Below are 14,723 nucleotides of genomic sequence, written 5' to 3'. Positions count from 1 at the left end.
GAGATGTGGACAGCTCATTACAATCTTCACCCAGAGGAGCAAAACAACATCAACAATGAACTCTAATGAGGCATGTTGGGGGTTTGTCAGGCTGCATAGTCCTTGTGAAAAGAGAATATAATGTGCATATGAAAAAAAACAGCTCACTCATAAAATACAATACCTCCTCCGGGAAAAATATCTGTTTCAGTTTCTGTATATCATCGTTGCTCATTTGCAAAAATCTCACAAAATATGAACAAGGGAGGGTTTATTTGTCTGATGCCGATGTGGTGGAATACAGTAAAGTATATTTAAATGAGCTCAGTCAGCTGTCCTACCAGGAAGTGTGATGAGAAAAATATTAAAATGACTCTCTTGCTTCTGCTCGCTTCGGGGACCGCCTGTTACAGCCTCAGAGTCATAGTAGCCAACACGCCTCTGCCAAAGCAATTTGAGGAAGCTCCAAGAACTTCACACTTCGAGCCCGAAAGACCCAGAGTCGGATGAAAGGATGAGGGAGTCTGTGAGAATCTGAGGCAATCCCGAGAGAGAGAGAGAGAGAGAGAGAGAGAGAGAGAGAGAGAGAGAGAGAGAGAGAGAGAGTGCGGCTACATTTCAATTACACCGATGCCAGATAAATACACAACACAGTCTTGTTGAGGGACAGAAGCTTTTATTGAACCTAAACCAGGGGTGTAACACCACAGCGAATGTTCCTTTTGAGGCTTTTGAAAACGCCACTGGAAAGCTAACCGCAAGTTTGTTCAAACACGGAGGTTTGGACAGATCACTTATAGCTTAGCAAAGTTTGCCTTGCATAGAAATAACTGAATCTCTCTCCATATCCGACAGCAGCAACACAAGCCTGCAATTTTGCCGTTTGGCTCATTGTTCCGCATCACTATCTGTAGCAGGGTCCAATTCATGGTCGGCGCATTGCAATTCCACAGAGAAATTGGACACTTTTCCCCAAAGGAATACTTCTATATACTGTGCATTGCACGCATGTTACAGCATGTTCTACAAATCTTTTCTTATCTTTATGTCTGGTGTACTTGACATTTCACTCCAATGACACGCTTCCACACTTCCTCAAAATGCATTTAATCCTTTCCCTCTGGCTAGTGTCCACTCATTTCTGATGCAAAGCAGATGGAAGCGTTTGTGTGTGCAGAGCTTTGTCTGCCTTTATGAGCAAAACTGGGAATATGTGAAAATGGGAGTGCATAATTGTGACAGTGGATTTAGAGAGATTGACCTCTGTGGAAAACAAACAACATGGATTCTGGGTTTCTTTGTGTCGTTGTTTGCCCCCAGAACTGAAGATCTGAGAAATCTCAGAATCTGCCCAAAACAATCAGGCAGGCAGGATCTGAGGCAGACTGCCAGGCGTCTCTTCTCAGCCCCCAGCGAGCGAGAGGATCCCTCAAGTCCCTGTTTCTTTCTCATTTCCACAGTTTCAACACAACACAATTGGCATGTTTTGGCTTGTGGAGATACTAAATTGTATCTGATCAGATCAGATCTGCATCCAGACACTTAACTCAATTCAGACAGTGACAGAGAGAAATAGCACACAGGCCTATTGTGCGTATGTTGTATCCTGCTTTACTGCATGTAATCGAGCAGAATACAGTTTTATGTACAATACACTTTTGATTGCTTTTATGTTACTAATAGGTCAACTGCCCAGTCTATTAGTAGACTTTACATTTGTCTCTAATACAGTAATAACATCAGAAAGTCTACATTTTAACTGGAATAAAATCTAATACTGTAGCAAGACTAAGAGTCTACAGCCACGCTATCAGCTTTGTGAGACGTTCAGCAGTGCTTTACACGTAATGCATGGTAACATGCTTACAATGACGATGTTAACGTGCAGATTTCTATCAGCTGTAATGTTTACTATGGGTGCGTACCAACACCCATACTGCCACACTATTTAGTACAAAAGAAAAAGATTTACTCTGTCCCAATATGTAGTATCTCAAATGCAGTATGCAAAAAAGAACCAGGATATCCTGGTTACATTCTGCATTATGCAAGCCGGCACGCTTCTCTGGCTATTCTGACCTACAATCCTCTGCACAGCGGATACATGAGCAGGAGGGTCAAAGTTCAAGGCACAATTTTATTACAAAGCAGTCCCAATTGCATGCATACTGCGTGCAGCAGTAGGCCTACGTTCTGTGTATCGCAGCTGCAGCACGTGCTAAAAGTAAATAATGAAAGAAAAGTATGCAATATGGAACACAGCCTATGAATGTCTGCACCAAATGTAATGTTAATCTATCCCATAGTTGTTGACACATTGCACTCTAAACCCACAATGTAAACCTCATAGTGTCGCTAGAGGAAAAGTCCAAATATTCATTACAATTTATCATCTGGGGACAATCACTGTTTAAACGTATCGTCATTGCAATCTATCTAACAGTTGTTGAGATATTTCTGACTGAACCAAAGTCGTGGACAGACCAACAAACAACCACTAGCATGACTAAAAAACATATACATGGACTAAAAAAACATATACATGGACTAAAAAACATATACATGGAAATTCAGCTGACTCGACACAATTATTCTGAAATACCTCAAAATGTGCAATATTCAAATCTGTTTGAATTGACAGGACACATGCATCATGATCTGAATACAAGTGACCTGTATCCATGTTTAATTATGCATACTAAAGACATATAAGCCATGTTTCTGTACATATGGCTCCTACGTCCAGATGTTTTATAGATATTACTAAATATTAAATACAATATATTTTTAGAAAGGTTGCCCCAATCATACTAAAATATACTGCATACATGTGTGTGTTCAGTAGGTTCTGCCGAGGATAGTAAATCGAATTGAATTAAAAAAAAACTTCATTCATTTTTGAAAACAGTTTGTAACACTGTCTCAAGCCAGGAAGTATTTAATACTAGAGTATTTGGAAGAGTGTGTGGATTTACCCCCTTTTTAGGCTCAGGGTACAGCTGCTAAAGTAAATTAGCTAATTTGCCCTCAAACAGGTTTTTTATTTTCGTGTCTGCTTTTCAGTTTATGGACAAGTGAAAGCTGTTAATGGTAAGAAAGTAAAGACACTGAGGGCGCTGCAAAGGGATACATCTTCACAATGAGGCCTGCAGGGCAGGAAAGGTTTTTACTCTCCCTGCAGATTCTCTGCACCGCAATTTCACCAAGAGACGCCAAATCACAATGTTAAATGGAAAGAGAGCTGCAGTTGCAGATCCTCACATTTTGTCTTACATCCCAAAACAGTTTTTGTCAGACAAGTCTCAAGTCTGTTAACGTATAAACACACATTTATTGTGATCTTACAATGCAAGAGCATACTAATCATCTCAAAGAGAGACTACAAGTGAATTAAAACAACTCAAGGGAACGCCTTTGATCATTTAAGTGCAAAATGTGGGTTGTTAAGATTACTGTCAGTAGCTTGTTGGCAATGAACAAAAGCAGATGAATGAAACAGAATTTAAAGCTCCTCTCACCTGAAATCACACCCATACAGTATATGATTGTTGAGCATCTCTTATCGAAACTTCATTAATCTGCTTCTAAAACAGCCGTCACAATTCTGTGAAAGTTTCCTTCATGAGTTTGTAACCTTATTGCAGAGATTTTACTCCCATTCAGCCACAAGAGCAGTCATGAGGTCGGACACTGACTACATTTCCCATAATGCAACTCAATAGCATATTTCTTTAGACCCTCACTGCCCTGCAAACTGCCACATATGTACCTCTCAACTCCAGTTTATAAGGAAATCTTTATATTATGATGCAATTTGTGATTTGCATATCTGAAAATATCAGCTTCTAGCTAACAGATCAAACACTTCTCTCAAGTCATTAATCCTGAAGGTTTCAGTCCGCCACATTATCTTTTAACGTATCTTTGCACAATCTCTGATATGCAAGTTTCCCTTTGACCTGTTCAAGAAACAGTCATCTGAGGTAAATCCCTTTAGGACCCTTTGGGATGGAGAGAGCTGCATCTCACTCCTGCTCGCTCTGCATCCGAGCATGAAGCTCCAGTGTGGAGACAAACACTGCAGGAGGGATTTCATTCTGCCCACAGCAACATTGCCACCACCTGGTAGCTTCGATACATGCTGCAACCGCATGAAACCAAAATGTACTTCGCTCAGATGTCTCAACGACTGTGGCCTGAACAGCTGCGAAGTGAAGCAGTGAAAAAGACGGGTAAAAACATCAACTCCTTTAAAACATCTGCCACTGCCTCCACTAAGTGGGGTCAGTTATCTCAGAGAAGTGAATCACCGCACATTTAAAAGGCACATTGTGTTAAATAATTCATTATAGCTAATGTTTCACTCCTATATTAAACTTTCATGTATAGAACAACTCCACAAATTGCTACTTTTAACAATAAAAATGTAATTATCTCCAAAGAATAACAATAACAATTCTTATCTCCCCAAAATGTATTGTGATGTATAATTAAAATGTGGTCTTTCACAGTCCAGAGAAAGCCAGGGTTTAAGTGCCCTCCTCTAACTTTGATCAGTGTGCCACCTAGTGAGAAGTACAAGAGATCAGCGCAAAGCGATCAGAGTTTCTCTTTCTTCCTTCGAGTCAAAGACTTTAGAAAAACAAATCTCAGGGGGAGAAGCTGAACCATCGGCTGAACATAAAAGCCTCAGATGGCCCTTTGATAATCTGCCTGAGGCCTCTCTCTTCAACACCTAATGAAACCACTCGGAGAGGATTGTGGCTCTCACTGAAATTCCTCCACCCACACACACAGCTAATTAATTTACAGATAAGGAGCTGCTCTCCTCTATATCAGGTATAATGGTGTGTGTGGCAAGTAACCGTCTGCTTTTACAACAAGGTCAGGGGTCAGGAGACGGACTGTTAGAATGATTTAAATTGATTCTCGGGGTTAAAGGTATTTTATAACAGCATAATAACTTTAACTTTAACAGACGGGGTCTTTTTACGTAATACTTTGTTGGTGCACTTTAGGAGTCACCGTGTTTTAATCTATTTCATTGGTGTAGCCACTTTACTGCAAACTGTCTCATCTACTCCTTCATCAGTTTAACGTTTCCCAAAATCACTTTGAGAAGAACAGGTGTAAAACACGTCTCATTGGGGAATATAGCATCAGTGACAGAGAGACTACTGAGACAGAGAGAGACTGATACCGTCTCCACTTATACAATAAGTCTGAACCAGCAGATAGCTAAACAAAATACTGCTGGTCTGTTGAAGCTGTGCTGCAAATACCTCATTACAATGTTACATTTAGCTGCTTATTCACAGGAATATGGAATATAAAACACAACTGGACCCAGGAAAGCAAAAGGTCCATCGTTAATTCTGTAGCTGTCAGCAGCAACCACGAAGCATGAAAATGAGCTTAAGGAGAAACTTTGAAGATGCAACTGGCAGAGAGCAGAGACGAAATCTCTGCATCAGCTTAGATTAGGAGGGGAAGTAACAGTCCTCTAGTCTTCTCAAAGAGTCGGGGGAAACACAGCTTGTTAGAGCAGACCTGTGTGAGCTCAAACATGACATTTCAAAATCCAGAGGCTGCACGCAGGAGTGCCTTTCGAGAGCCGGGGCAACAAGCTGGCACTGGTGACAAGACTGCAGCCAATTAGGTCTGTTTGCGAGCAAGTGTCTGTATCCGTTTCAGGACGGATGAAAGTGGGTCAGAGCCGCAGCGTATCTTTGTACCAGAGCACAACGACAGGTAGCACGCAACTCACAAACTTCAAATGAGACAGATGGGGATTAAATAGCTGAACTTTAAATCTGCACTAACATGGGGTGACAGTTCTGAATCCATTATCATTATCAGCCACTTTGATGCTCAACTTTCATATTGGGAGCCGGTTCCTAATAGTAGATGAGCCACTCTGAGTTCAGGCTGCAGGTATTACCACTATCATTCATTACCACGTTTCTGTGCAGGTAAACAAACTCTGCGAGTTCAAAGGCGCATCAAGTCCACATATTAGCAAGTTAGACATTACTGTGTGGAATAAACTGTTGCCGCCATATTTCGTGAGATCTTTCCAGAGGAGAGAGAGAGGAGAGAAAGCTCTGTTTAATGATGGCGAGCGTGTCTCTCCGAGTACACGTCTGTGGAGGACAGACCAAGATGACATCAGAGTTGTGATGCAAAAACCACTTCACATAATTGCCGGTTGGATGCGGTTGTGAACTGGCCTCTCTGATGTATAGTCTGTGTTCAAGGTCTCTGATCTCAGCTCTGTCCACATGTTCAGTACTACTCACACATGAGAGGGTAGACAAAATACCATCAAACATTAATGAGCAAAGACTGCAACATTGCACTAACTCAATCCATTGAGCATGCTTTGCTATAAAGGGCAGTTATTTTACGTTTCATTCATTTTTCTGTATCTTCGGGTTTTGGACAGTTGGTCGACAAAGAAAAGATATTTGAAGACAATAATGATTCCCATTTTTCACAATTTTCTGGCATTTTATGGACCTGATTTACAGCACAATTAATTGAGGAAATAAATAGCAGATTAATACAATAAAAAAGGATCATTAGTTGCGTCTCTAATCATTTTATTTGATATAGTTTCTCTGTTGACTTCAGCTAAATTCACCTAAAGTTACAATATTATGTTTTCTCTTTCTTGTTATGTTGTCATGTTGTCAGTCTGAGGAATGGAGATGTTTCACGTTAATTGTAAACTGAAATGACAGATTTTAAAGTCTGATGGCAACGAGCTGATTGGCTCCCAGAGGTTTTGAAAAGTGTGAACGACTTCAGTCAGATGAAAGAGTTGAAAGTGGGAAAGGTAAAAGAAAAATGAACAGTAGGAATAAGCATGAACTTGTATTATTACTGATGCACAGGTCATTTGGAAACCGATGAAGCTTGGTTAGTTATGTAGCTTCTAAAAACTCACTTGCATGATGCCAACTGCCATGCCTAATTACTTGAAGATTTCCATGCAATGTTTACATTATTTTTTCTACCCCAACATGTAAAACCTTACTCCACTGACAATATCTTGCTTTTTTTTCAGTAAGGCATGTGTATAGTGGCTTTGTTAGCATAATATTAAAGAAAAGTCAAATTAGTCAGTTAATGAGGGAGGCATCTGTTTCTTTCACTTGAGCGTGTGTTTAAATTGGTAAGAGGAGGATGTGTTCATCCTGCAGTTGTATTCTGGTGGCTTAAAGGGCAAAGGTAAAGACTGTGGAGCAGTGATGCTGTGCCCAACAGGTGCTGCTAAGCATTAAGAGGTTATAATGAAAATGGTCTGTCATTCACACCAGTGATTCTGAATGCTTTGCATCAGTCTAAGATGGAAGCGAGAGGGATTCAACAAGCTTAAAGAGTCATCCTCACAGCGCTGCAGACTTATGTAGAATTCACCCGAGACATTTATAAGAGCATTAAGTGTTTGACATTGGATCTCAGGGAGGTATTGGCTCTGGTGAGTTTGGTGTCAGTAACAAATCCTCCAACAAAACTAGCAGCTAATGTAATGTAATATGACAAACTAGTGACTCTACACCCGCATTAAGACGTATTACCAAGGGGCATAAGTACAAAGCAGGCATTGAGCCTGATAACGCTGTGGTTATTGGCTGTTTGGTTCACACGCATGGACATCAAGACAGACGTACACACACTCATTGCACAACTTGTACACTCATTCCTACAGAGTGATGGAGTCTCCTCAGTGTGATTCACAATGAGCCTTTTCTTAGGAAGAGTCGTTTATCACACGCTCAGCTTGATTCAATGCCCTTGTGATCTAGCAGCAGGAATGAAATTCAGCTCCTCTCTGACATGCACACTCTGTACACATCTTAAGAAACTCTTGGTATTATGTGTATGCCTCCCTTTGCGGTATAAATTGGCAGCACATGCAGTCAAGCTTCTTAACTTGCAAGCATCTGATTTATAGTGCGTAGCTTCTAACGTAGCTCTGCTCATTAGTTTTTACACTGTCGAAACCTCACTGAACTTTATGTAGCAACACATGTGATGCTCTTTCTAAGCTGTAATTTATACAACTAATCTTTTTCTACATTTCTATTTTAATTTCTATTTAATTTAATGTATGGTTCCCACTTGAACTAAAAATAAAGGCTTCCATAGTTGTTAGTATTTTCTGGTCACACGCAGGCAGTCAATCCAACTGAAGTCTCGTTCCCTCATTGTAACTCTGACGCGCACACAGTGTGCACTGTCACTCGCATCCGTGCACGCCGTGCCCTGCATGTTAAGGAGAAGCACCCGGGAGAATAGCCTATATTTCATCACCACAGGAGCGCCCGCACTAACTACTGATGCAAATTTATACAGACTCAGAGCACAGCAGATTGTCCTTAGGATTGCTTTCTGCATCACAGTGCTGTAGTGCGGTGAGGGTTGAGAAGAGGGATGTCTGATGGAAAAGTATATTATTTACAATCATGCTGAGCTGTTTCAGAAAGCTTTAACATTTTTCAGCTCAGGAACCTTATGCTAGCTGCAGTAAGGTGACAGTTTTGCAGATAAGACTTTAAAATGTATTTTCTATGGATGTAAGTTCTTTGTAAGTTTTCAATTTGTGAGCCGACCGTTATCTTGTCCCAGCCTCCCTCTCCTCCTCCTCCTCCTCCTGCTCTCTCTGTCTGCGCTGTGGCGTATTGTAGAAGATGAACACTGGTGTTTTGGGAAACAGCTCAGCGTGTGTCTGCAGAGGGCTGAGCAGTGTAACTAAGGGGTTTGTAGCAGGCAGAGAGGGAAAAAGAGGCCAGCAGTACTGGGCTCGGTGAGGCAGCTTTGCGGAGTCAGCAAACACTCAGGCAGAGAGTTCAATGACGCAGGAAACACGGCAGGGACGTGAACGGCACACTGGAAGCTGCTCTCAAGGTGTTTGAATTCATTAAAAACATCTTTCATCGGGTCAGAGACTGTTTGGTTTTTCTGTTCTGCCCCTAATTTAAGATAAGAAAGTGTTTTTTTTACACCACACATTCACACAGTTACACAAACCCCACAGATACACACTCGTAAGCAAACAGATGCCAAGATGAGCAGGATTAGCCCCACTGGAAAAGCTGCTGTTGTTTGTACCTTTAAAACTCTGCCGGCAGCTCAGTGTACACAGCAGATCGAGCAGTGACAAATTTAGTTGTAGTTTAAAGTGGTGAAGATGAGTGACTATTGAATCCGGGAGATGTGTTCGCAGAGGGCACAGTATTCAGCTTATGCGCATCCACTTAAAAATAACCTTATTTTCAAAGAGTTTGTGTGTGTGAGAGAGAGCTGGAGAAAGAAAGAGAGGGAGATTAAGAGAAACAGGAGGCACAACAGTTCAAAGTGTGAGAAATTACTACGATCCTTTGAAACAATGCAGCAACGTATGAAATGCCTGAGAAATAGTAAAGCACTTCGTCTTCAATAAATCCAGGAGACACAATAAAACACTTTGAGCTTGGTGGTGTGCTGCAGCAACAAATTGCCTTTTTTGGAGCAGGGAGGGGTGCAGGAACCGTCAGGTCGAAATGAAGCATTATGTTGTTCAGAAATATATAAATATAACATAAATAAACACAGTATGGTGAAATTGAAAGTTCATTCTTCGTCTTGGAGGCAGTAGTTGACCAAATAAATAATGTCATAAAGCTTAATGGACCTTGTTGAGAGATTGGTTTGTCAAATAATATTTTCTTCACTTTCTATCCCATCACCTTTTTGTAACTTCACATTCCCTCTCTTAACAGCAGCCAGGTTGACCATCTTCACCTTCTGCTTTGTGAAGCCAGGAACAGCCACTTCTCCCTGTCACGGTACAGAGCACACTATCATTTATATACTATATATTTGTATAATCAAAGAATCTTTGTCAGATGTCAAGTAAGTCGGTCGGTCCACCACTTTGGTCCAGACTGAAATATCTCAACAACTGCTGGATGGATTGTCATGACATTCGGTCCATATGCTAAACTAATATCATTCCCCTCAGCCTCAGCTCTCAGGGTTTAGTGCTAATCAGCAAATGTTAGCATGACAACACATTCAACTAAAATAGGGAAACTAGGTAAACATTATACCCACTCACATGAGTTAAGTACATTTAGTAAAGTAGTGTAATAAAGCACAATTTCAAGTTCTTGTAATTTACTTAAGATATGCTACTTCATACTTATACAGATATAGAGAAATATTCTACTTTTTACTTTATTTATCAATTAGTGAAGTTCACAGTCTACTCGCCAGTACATACAGTAGTTAAATGGTCAAATAAATAAGCTCCTCTTTTACCAGCTGCTCCATTAAAGTGACACATTAGTGCGTAATGCAATAATTATAATCCAAAAATATAATATATATTGTTCTGAAATGGGCCATTCTGCATAATGAGTACTTTTACTTTTAGTACTTTAAGAATATTTTGATGCTTTTATTTAAGTGATACAGGACTTGTACTTGTAACAGAGTATTTTTACACTGTGGTATTACTACTTTTACTTAAGTAAAATATCTAAATGCTTCTTCCACCACTGTACCCCCTAAACATCTGCATGTTGTGGTTGTCATTGGATGCCTTTGTCTTTTAGCACGCTGATGTTAGCATTTAACTCAAAGCACCACTGTGTGAGTAGAGCCTCACAGAGAAGCTAGCATGGCTGTAGCACAAGGGCTCCACACCACACTATTGGTTTGTTATACAGTGTGTATGAGTGCAAAATAATAATAAGAATAATAAGAATAATAATAATAATAATAAGAAGAAGAAGAATAATAAGAATAATAAGAATAATAAGAATAATAAGAATAAGAATAATAAGAATAATAAGAATAATAAGAATAATAAGAATAATAATAAGAATAATAGGTGAGTCCCCATGACCTAATGTTTTAAGACTCACTCCGTGTGTGCTGTTTATTTTAGAAAATTGAAACACTAATTATAAGATGCAAGAATATAAAACATGCGTCAGAAAGAAAGGATGTGGTAGCAGTCCATTCTTGAGGGTTGCTTCCTTCCTCACTGTGTTGGATTTCCCATGCCATAAAACCGACAGTCAGAGTCTGTTAGGAGCTCCATCGTGCGGCACATGTTGCATCACACTCCTCTACCTGTCTTCTTGTCATGCTGTGAGGAACTGCACAGGAGTTCATGAAGCTCAACATATGCTCAATACAGTATCTACAGTCAGGGAGGAGACTTGTGTCAGTCAAGGAGAAGACGTTGTTCTCCTGTCGAAGAGCAAACACCAAACTAATGCAGTCGGTGAACTCACAACATTTTATCGGGAAAGTGTGCTAATTAAGATACATCTGATCCCCTGCCATGAAGAACTAGAGGAGTGTATGCAACTAAATGCATGTAATTATAACTCAATCAAATGTAACACGCTGCTACACAATAAACACAGCTTGTATATTTATTTCACCAGCATGTAATATACCTTTAACTGTAAGCAGATATTTACAGCATCTTATGTAGAATGAAGGAATGTGACTGACTGGCCCGAGGCCGTCGCTGTGAGTCGGATTGTACTGACTGACAGTCAGGTGAAGTCCGCCATTCTCAGCTCTACTGGGGTTCTTTAATCCAATATGGGGATTAGAAGACAGAGGCAGATCTAAATTAGGCCTGGATCTACTCTGATGGAGTGATTTCCAGTGCTGCTGGAGACACCCAGGGACCAGGATCAATAATGTTAGTAAGCATTTATAAACCAATGTGAGGCATGTACATGTACGAGGCCAATTCAGCAGTGGTCACGGATATTATTTGAATATTTGAGATATTTGATTGGACAAGGGAAGTTTATTATATCTGGTAAAATGTTGTTAGCTCTAATGGGATTAGATTCAGTACACACCTGCTCTATAAAAAATACTCAATTAAAGGAGCACTTTAAAGAGCCTTCCTCTCTCTGAATTATATTACTATTAGGTCCTATGGCTTGGCAGCTCAGAAGACTAATAGGGACAAGAACATTGGCCAAAAGCCAGCACCTTGACCTCCCTGAGCAGAGACACAAGAGTGAGAATGAAGATATTCAGAGTTATAGGCCTCGGTGGACCTCCAGGACTACACGGCGGACAACCTTACACTGTACCCGATCGTCACATCACTGTGGTCCAGTGGAGCAGAAAGGTGACCGAAAGCGCTGCGCTGTCAGGGCGTTGGTCCTTTGGACAAGAAGGAGCCGAGCCTACGCATGCAGGAATTTGTGCAAACGCAGTAATAGTACAAATGAGGCTTTTTTTTCATGTAGCTGTTAAACATTCTGAACATTTTGTCGCCACAATCGGTACAAGGGCGAGAGGTAAGACAAAATGTTGATAAAACTAAAAGCAAAGATAAAGAGGAGGGAATTCCACCAGCAGTGAGGAGGCAACACAAAGAAAGTAAAGATGTAGTGAATAATACATGCCGTTCCCAGAAACAGCGGTTTCACTTGCCTTTCGCCCGAGGCAAAATAATAGTTGTGGCACAGATCCACAAATGAAAAAGAAAATGCTGTTTGGACAGGAGGACACTCTTGCTATAGTTTTGCTTAATGTAAGCATAAGCCTAAGCACTTAGATCTCTCTGCACAGAGGGAAGAGGACATTTTATCTTTGAACGGCTGCAAATTATGGAACACATCGATAATTTTGAGATGCTGCTGCGTTTGTGTACACACAGCTCTTGTTCTTTTCATCATAACTCATAACACTTTCTCACAAAGATTGCTTTTTTGTGCAAAACAATGTCAGTTACTTTAGAATACAACCAAATTCCAGCTCAATACATCAAAACACAACAGCAGCCAAACTGGAATTGGGATTTGCATATCTGTTAGATTTGCTCCTCTTGCTTGTGCATCCATTCTGACAGCTAACTCGTTCATTGTGGCCCAATCAAACAGAATTTGCATGAGCCGAATATTGTATACACATCACAGCACACTTTTATGTGTCCTTTCATGATAAAACAAATGGACACAGTGGGCTGAATGTCAACAGATACAGAGTTTTTAGAAATGTGATAAGAGGAAACTGATTCTGGAAGGCTGGCAGCACTTTATTGAAACTTAATATCATTTATTTTATTTTTATACTTCCTTAGTAAATAACATACAACAGTGGTTACCACCCAACCTGGGGGATAAATCTGAGGGGGTAGCGGGAGGATTAATAAGCACAGTTTATGCTGTGAAAACATTAATACTTTTTAAAAAGTGAATAGTGACGGGTATTTCTGTTATTTATCCTACAAATAAATTATAGAAAGACTTTACTGTAAAATGCAAAACAGCCTTCAAAATGAACTAAACATTATAAACCTTCATGAAGGGAGGATTTATTACATGTCTGTTGTTTAAGACTCTTATTAGTTTTAGTTAGGTTTACCTAATAAAGTGGCTACTAAGTGTATATTGTATTTTATAGTTGTAGTTTCTCTTTAGGCTGTTCGTAGTAGACTTCTTTCACACTTTCTGTTATGAAGGCTTAGACTGGCCCAGCTGTCAGACATGATGCGATGTGATACGCATCTTCAACACTGCCACACCCTCCTCTTGTTTTACCTCCCTTTCATACGGAGATGCCCTGCAGATAAACTGACCGAGTCACACATGCAGCACTGTGAAGAAGGCAGGCACGCAGGTTAATACAAGGCCAGTTGATGTAAAAAAGCCTTCATAGAACTCAGTCCTTACTGTCAGCAGGTTCTGCATTCGTTTGACTTTTCCAGTGTTTGTGTACAAACTATTCGCACATAACTCCTGCGAGGGTCGCCTTCTCTGCTCGCAAATAAAAACATCAAAACAGAGAGACACACAGCAGTTCAGCAGCACTCAAAACCACTCAGTTAGCAAAGATGTTGCCACCGTTCTGCCTGTATGAAGCAGAATATCCATTAGGGCCTTGCAACCCTTCAACAGTAATATGTCCTTATCAACGCAGTATTAAGCTCGCAGATACAAACAAACAGCATTATTGATGAAAAGGCTGCTCTAATGCAAAGAGGAGGCGAAAACAATCCACTGCGCAGGAATCTCATGTTTATCCTCTCAAACAGGCAAAATAGATCCCAACAGATGAAATCCTGCAACAGCCACTTATTAACAAACACGAGTAAAGGAGCATACATTTTCCATCTCAGGAAAATGACTGACGTGTTTCCCTTATTAGCTACACAAAGTGCTGTCTTGGCTTGGGTTGTTGTGAATGGCATTCGCTTTCAAACTCCACACAGACACTGCTCTCTCCAGGTGGTAATGAAGGGAAACATTGGAATTGAAAACTGATGTGGCAAAGTCAATGTATAGGATGCAACTCTAAAGGCAGTTTCATTTTGATGTCTGCCCTGGGCTCTCCTCATTATCCATCATAACACTGTGGAGAATCACTTTGCATTTATGGCCGAGCAAAGGCATCAAAGGCATTGGCTAAGTTCTCAAAGCACGACTCTATGAGGAGAGATATCAGTCCAGATGAGGGAGGAAGCAGTGGACACTTTCATTCTGGAAGCAAGTCAATCACCGCTCTTTTTTCCTCCCGTGGGAAATATGTATTCTGACCATGTGCATTACATAATAAGATATCGCTTGAAACATGCTTCATTTGCAGCGCTCCAAGGTTGTGTTCAATGTTCCTGCGCCCCTGAAAATCTTGATGGATTCCGTTTTCAATAATTCAGCTATCAGTCTGAGCTCTGAGAGCAGCTCTGATGGTGTCTCAGCCTGTCAGACTCA

At 40.5% G+C, this 14,723-nt stretch overlaps 1 protein-coding gene across 1 annotated transcript in view; it reads right to left on the bottom strand.

Annotated features, from left to right (window-relative positions):
• Positions 1-14,723, bottom strand: part of kaznb (kazrin, periplakin interacting protein b) — a 103,827-nt gene that overhangs the window by 88,326 nt on the left and 778 nt on the right. The window lies entirely within an intron of this gene.

The sequence above is a fragment of the Cottoperca gobio genome, chromosome 5 (assembly GCF_900634415.1).
Source record: "Cottoperca gobio chromosome 5, fCotGob3.1, whole genome shotgun sequence".
Lineage (NCBI taxonomy): Eukaryota > Metazoa > Chordata > Actinopteri > Perciformes > Bovichtidae > Cottoperca > Cottoperca gobio.
This window is presented reverse-complemented; position numbering and strand designations above follow the sequence as displayed.